This window comes from Capricornis sumatraensis, chromosome 5 (assembly GCF_032405125.1).
Source record: "Capricornis sumatraensis isolate serow.1 chromosome 5, serow.2, whole genome shotgun sequence".
In the NCBI taxonomy this organism is placed as follows: Eukaryota; Metazoa; Chordata; class Mammalia; order Artiodactyla; family Bovidae; genus Capricornis; species Capricornis sumatraensis.
Window position 1 is genome coordinate 25,126,125 of NC_091073.1, and position 7,116 is coordinate 25,133,240.

A 7,116-nucleotide genomic window follows, 5' to 3' on the forward strand; every position below is an offset into this window, starting at 1 on the left:
GAAAAGGAGAGTCTGGGCCCCTGGACTGACAGGAAAGCATCTGGGAAAAATCTTGCTGGAGAATCAGAATGGGCTCCTGAGTAACTGATGGACTGGGCTCAGACGCAAGGAGGATCACTATAATATGACTCGTGGCAGAAAATGAACTTTGAACTTTAATAAAAACCAGTGTTAGATACAGTTTTAAGTTGTTTGCTTTTTGTATGCTTAAACCACTTTAGCTATTATACATACAGCTTTCTGTTTATGAGGACTTGTGGTCTGACAGAAAGGAACCATGTTTAAATGCATGGCAAAAAGATTCAGAGAGTGCAATGAAGAATCCAGCAGTAGTGACAAGACACCACAAAGTGATCAAGACTTCAGCCAGGAGCAGAGCACGGAAAATAATGACAGTCAACTTTCAGCAAAATGTTGTAAGCCTTCCTTTGCAGATATTTTTAGAAAAACTGCCCCAGGCAGGAGGAGAAGGGGCCAGAGGATTAGATGGCTGGATGACATCACTGACTCAATGGACATGAGCTTGAGAAAACTCCAGGAGATGGTGAAGGACAGGGAAGCCTGGCGTACTGCAGTCCATGGGGTTGCAAAGAGTCGAATACAACAACAACAACACACAACAACAGCAACACATGCCTCTAGGAAAGAGGGTTCATGGTGTTTTATTTGTCTACTAATGGAAAGGGTGACTCTGGAAGACTGAAGAACTAGGGAGACACAATGAATAATTTATACATATGAAATCTCTATTCAGGTATTTCCAGTTTCTCATCTACTTTCACTTCCTATTTTAGATTTAATATTTAATGAAAAAGGACAATTCATTTAATTACAAGCTCTAACTAGATTTTTAAAACACCACTTTGAGCTTGGGGGATACTAGGTGTCAAAGTAGTAAGATCTCAATATTTATAAGCTCCCTTAAGACTTTAAAGTTTTAATTAATTTGATTCTTACTAATTCACTCAATTTAAATTTATTATATTTTTGAATATTATTTCTATGATTAGGGTATTCATAGAACACGTAACATTTCCTCATTACCAGGCTATTTTAAAATGACAATCCATAAAACAATGAGTCTATTTAGATAGTACCATGGTGATCACTGAGGCAAATTTGAAGACCACAAAGCCAGAATCCAGGGTGTCCAAGCTATGTCCCACTTATAAATAAAAACTAAAACTTATGCCTTTTTAAGGTTAAACTGCAATTTAAAGTATGGCAATACTGGAAGTAGAAAAACTGTAAAGAAAAAAAAAAAAGAAGAAAGAAAGATGAATCTTTTCAGGGTATTTTGAAAAGAAAGGTGGGGTCATCTAGTGCTGATATGCCACCATGGAATCCTGTCTCTGTAGCTAATTCATAATTACTATTTCCCAAAGCCCCCTTTGAAAATTAGAATAATGGCTAGCAAATATAGCACCATTGTTGTAACGACTGAGGTCTAAATAGAGCCATCTTTATCTAATTGGGTTTTATAATCCATTTTCTTGCCACATTAATCCTTAATGATTTTTACAGCAAGGGTTTTTAATCTGGCCCACATGGCCAGACATCAGGGAAATCTGTGACTCCCTTGAGAATGTACACAAAATGTTTTTGTTTCTTTTCTCCCACCTTGGGAGAATAGTTTCACATCATATTTCAGATTCCTAAAGAGATTTATGAAAATAATTTAAAAAGCACTGTTTTGGGATGTCTTTTAAGTGAACTCTAGGTGATTTCCCTGGTGGTCCACTGACTAAGAATCCACACTCCCAAGGCAGGGGGCCCAGGTTCAATCCTAGGTCAGGGAATTAGACCCCACATGTCACAATGAAATGATCCCACATGCCGCAACAAAGATCAAAGATCTTGTGTGCCACAACTAAGACACAGCAAGTCAAATAAATAAATGAACTTTGATTTGATGTATCCTGTTATCTCTTAAAGAAAACCTATTGTGGGGATTGTGGTTAGCACTTGGCATTTTCATGAGGCCCTTGGTTTGATCCACGGTCAGGAAACTAAGATCTTACAAGCTGTAAGCTGTACGTGTGGCAAAAACAAAGAAACAAAAACAGAAGAAAATTATCATCTCATTTATAAGTATTAGACTAGATTTGAAAACACAAAGAGTAGCAAAGAGTAGTAAAACTCTTTATCTTTTGGGGAAGAATATCTGAAAAAATATTATGAGCATATTTAAGATTATACCTCTATCAGTTCAGTTCAATCTCTCAGTCATGCCCGACTCTTTGTGATCCCATTGACTGCAGCATGCCAGGCCTCCCTGTCCATCACCAACTCCCAGAGTTAATTCAAACTCATGTCCTTTGAGTCAGTGATGCCATCCAACCATCTCATCCTCTGTCATACCCTTCTTCTCCCACTTTCAATCTTTCCCAGCATCAGGATCTCTTCCAATGAGTCAGGTCTTTGCATCAGGTGGCCAAAGTATTGGAATTTCAGCTTCAACATCAGTCCTTCCAATGACTATTCAGGACTGATTGCCTTTAGGATGGACTGGTTGCATCTCCTTGCAGTGCAAGGGCCTCTCAAAAGTCTTCTCCAACATCACAGTTCAAAAGCATCAGTTCTTCAATGCTCAGCTTTCCTTATAGTCCAACAAATTAAAAAAAAAAAATTATTCTTGTTGCTGCTTTCAGCATTCTCTTCCATGAAAACCCAGAGCAGTTTCATTCCCTTCACATTCTCTGCTATGAAGTTTAAGAATTACTTTTTATATTAGTCTTCATGTATTTTAGCCTTTTTTTCAGGCAAAAATTCATCTTTAAAATTAAATACAGACACCTCTGCTACCGTGGATAATACTTTAGCCTTTGAAACCAGAATATTTGAGTTCCAGTTCTGCTATTTGCTAGTTCTGTGGCCATGAACAAGTCATAATACCTCAAATCCTCTACTTCTTCTAATTTAAAAAAAAGATGTGGGATAATAATAGAACCTATTACATTTAAATGAGGTGATATGAAGAATGCCTGGTACAATAGATTCATTCATCCAGCACAGCTTTCTCAAACTCTTAAAATTATCCTCATTAGAAATTATTACTAAGATGCTGTAAAAAATTCAGATAATTCAAGTCACTAACTAGTTTTAATTATTTTTACTGTTTTCCAGCTTTCAGTTCAGTTCAGTTCAGTTCAGTCACTCGGCCGTGTCCAACTCTTTGAGACGCCATGAATCGCAGCACGCCAGGCCTCCCCATCCTTCACCAACTCCTGGAGTTCACTCAGACTCACAGCCATCGAGTCAGTGATGCCATCCAGCCATTTCATCCTCTGTTGTCCTCTTCTCCTCCTGCCCCCAATCCCTCCCTGCATCAGAGTCTTTTCCAATGAGTCAACTCTTCGCATGAGGTGGCCAAAGTACTGGAGTTTCAGCTTTAGCACCAGTCCTTCCAAAGAACACAGGGTTGATCTCCTTTAGAATGGATTGGTTGGATCTCCTTGCAGTCCAAGGGACTCTCAAGAGTCTTCTCCAACACCACAGGTCAAAAGTATCAATTCTTCAGCACTCAGCCTTCTTCACAGTCCAACTCTCCCATCCATACATGACCACTGAAAAAACCATAGCCTTGACTAGACGGACTTTTGTTGGCAAAGTAATGTCTCTGCTTCTGAATATGCTATCTAGGTCGGTCATAACTTTCCTTCCAAGGAGTAAGCGTCCTTTAATTTCATGGCTGCAGTCACCATCTGCAGTGATTTTGGAGCCCCCAAAAATAAAGTCTGACACTGTTTCCCCATCTATTTCCCATGAAGTGATGGGACCAGATGGCATGATCTTTGTTTTCTGAATGTTGAGCTGTAAGCCAACTTTTTCACTCTCCTCTTGCACTTTCATCAAGAGGCTTTTTAGTTCCTCTTCACTTTCTGCCATAAAGGTGGTATCATCTGCATATCTGAGGTTATTGATATTTCTCCCAGCAATCTTGATTCCAGCTTGTGCTTCTTCCAGACCAGCGTTTCTCATGATGTACTCTGCATATAAGTTAAATAAGCAGGGTGACAGTATACAGCCTTGATGTACCCCTTTTCCTATTTGGAACCAGTCTGTTGTTCCATGTCCAGTTCTAACTGTGGCTTCCTGACCTGCATATAGGTTTCCCAAGAGGCAGGTCAGGTGGTCTGATATTCCCATCTCTTTCAGAATTTTCCACAGTTTATTGTGATCCACAGAGTCAAAGGCTTTGGTATTGTCAATAAGGCAGAAATAGATATTTTTCTGGAACTCTCTTGCTTTTTCGATGATCCAGCGGATGTTGGCAATTTGATCTGATTCCTCAGCCTTTTCTCAAACCAGCTTGAACACCAGGAAGTTCACGGTTCACGTATTGCTGAAGCCTGGCTTGGAGAATTTTGAGAATTACTTTACTAGCGTGTGAGATGAGTGCAATTGTGGTTTACTGACATAAAATTGACATATAACGTTGTGTAAGCTTAAGGAGTACAACATGTTGATTTGATACTCTTATATATTGTAAAATGATGCCACCATAACATTCATTATCTAAGACCTGCATCATGTCACAGAATTACCATTTCTTTTTGCAGTTAGAACATTTACAATCTAGTTTTTCAAGTGTATGATACTGTATTGTTTATTATAGTCACTATGCTACATATTAGAGTCCCCAGAACTTATTAATCTTGTAACTGGAAGTTTGTACACCATTTCCTTTTTCTCCCACTCCTTTTTTAACCATAATCCTAGCTTCTGTTTTTATGAGGTCAGCTTTGTAAAATTCCATGTACAAGCTGTATCATATGGTATTTCTTTCTCTGCTTGACTTTCTTCACTTAGTACAATGCCCTCAAATTCTGTGTTGCCACAAACAACTGGATGTCCTTTTCTCACACTAGCAAATAATATTCCTATATGTTTGTGTATGTGTGTATGTATACACATATGTATATATGTATATATCATATATATATCAATATATATGCACATCTTATTTATTGATTCATCTACTGACTGTGGTGTTGGAGAAGACTCTTGAGAGTCCCTTGGACTGCAAGGAGATCCAACCAGTCCATCCTAAAAGAGATCAGTCCTGCATGCTCATTGGAAGGACTGATGTTGAAGCTGAAGCTCCAATACTTTGGCCACCTAATGCGAAGAGATGACTCATTGGAAAAGACCGTGATGTTGGGAAAGATTAAAGGCAGGAGGAAAAGGGGACGACAGAGGATGAGACGGTGGGATGGCATCATTGACTTGATGGACATGGGTTTGGGTGGACTCCGGGGGTTGGTGATGGACAGGGAGGCCTGGCATGCTGTGGTTCATGGGGACACAAAGAGTCAGACATGACTGAGCGACTGAACTGAACTGACTGTTACTTTGTTTCAATATTTTGGCTACTGTGAACCATGCTACAATGAACATGCAAGTGCAGATATCTCAAGACCTCATTTTCATCTCCTTCAGATATATACTATGATAGTGCGATTGCTGGGTCATACGGTACTTCTAGTTTTAACTTTTTAAGGAACCTCCATAATGTTTTTCACAGTGGCTGAACTAAGTTACACTCCCATGAACAGTTGATAGAATAATGACTAAGTATTGCCTTGAGAATTTAAAAATAATACCTTTTAACTGAAAAGCAGTATATGTTAAAGAAACATTTGTTAATTCAAAAATGAGGGAATTCCCTGGTGGTCCAGTGGTTAAGACTCTGCTTCCAATGCAAGGAGGGTCCATTCGATCCCTGGTCAGGAAACTAAGTTCCCACGTGCCATGCAGCACAGCCAATCAAATTAAAATAAATAAGCAGATGCCTCACTTCCCAAAATAAAAAAAATAAAAAAAAAGCATAGCCTCAAACTACAAATGACTGCTAACTTATAGTTCCTTCCATTTATACCCATATGTTCTAAACGTGAACAGACTTTACAGCCTTTATAATATTTCATACATTATCTATTGCATATTGCTTTTATTTAGTGGTATATTATCATCACTTCTCATGTAATAAAACATTTACAACATAATTTTTACAAATTTTATAAGATCTAACTGTATGGCTATTCTATATTTAGGTAACTTTTAATTCTATAAGTGTAGAGTCATACAGGTAGGCCATTACAATAGATTTGCAAGTTATCTTTTTTTCTCCATGATTCTGATTTCTTTTAGCCATAATACTTATTTTGAAATTTCAAACAATATTAGTGAAAGATGCTCACCCCTCTCCTCACCTTTGGAAGGCCTGGGCTAAATATGAGGGCTTAAATAATTGAATCAATGCTTCCAAGGGAAGACATGAGCTAAAAGGGGAGGTGAGTAATGATTTAACTGACCTCACATTGTTGGACATTTAGGTTAAGTGAGGGCTTCCCACGTGGTGCTAGTGGTAAAGAACCCATCTGCCAATACCAGGTTGGATCTCTGGGTCGGTAAGATCCCCTGGAGAAGGGAATAACAACCCACTCCAGCATTCTTGGTCTTCCCTACTAGCTCAGCTGGTAAAGAATCCGCCTGCAATGCAGGAGACTCCGCCTTGATTCCTGAGTCGGGAAGATCCCGAGAAGGGATAGGCCAACCACTCCAGTATTCTTGGGCTTCCCTGGTGACTCAGCTGGTAAAGAATCCGCCTGCAATGAGGGAAACCTGGGTTTTATCCCTTTGTTGGGAAGATCCCCTGGGGAAGGGAAAGGCTACCCACTCCAGTATACTGGCGTGGAGAATTCCATACTCCATAGTCCATAGGGTCGCAGAGTTGGACACGACTGAACAACTGTCACTTTGAGGGCTTCCCTCCTAGCTCAGTCGGTTAAGAATCTGCCTGCAATACAGGAGACCTGGGTTCGATTACTGGGTTAGAAAGATCCCCTGGAGAAGGAAATGGCAACCCACTCCAGTATTTTTGCCTGGAGAATCCCATGGGCAGAGGAGCCTGGAGGACATGGGGTTCTCAAAAAGAACATGGACATACAGTACATGGGGTCGCAAAAAGCCCCACAAGACTGAAGCGACTTAGCATGCATGCACTTTGTACTGAAAACTTATTAGAGTTCTCCTCAAAAGTGAAAGTTGCTCAGGCGTTTCCGATTCTTTGCGACCCCATGGACTGAGGCCAGAATCTGGAGTGGGTGGGTA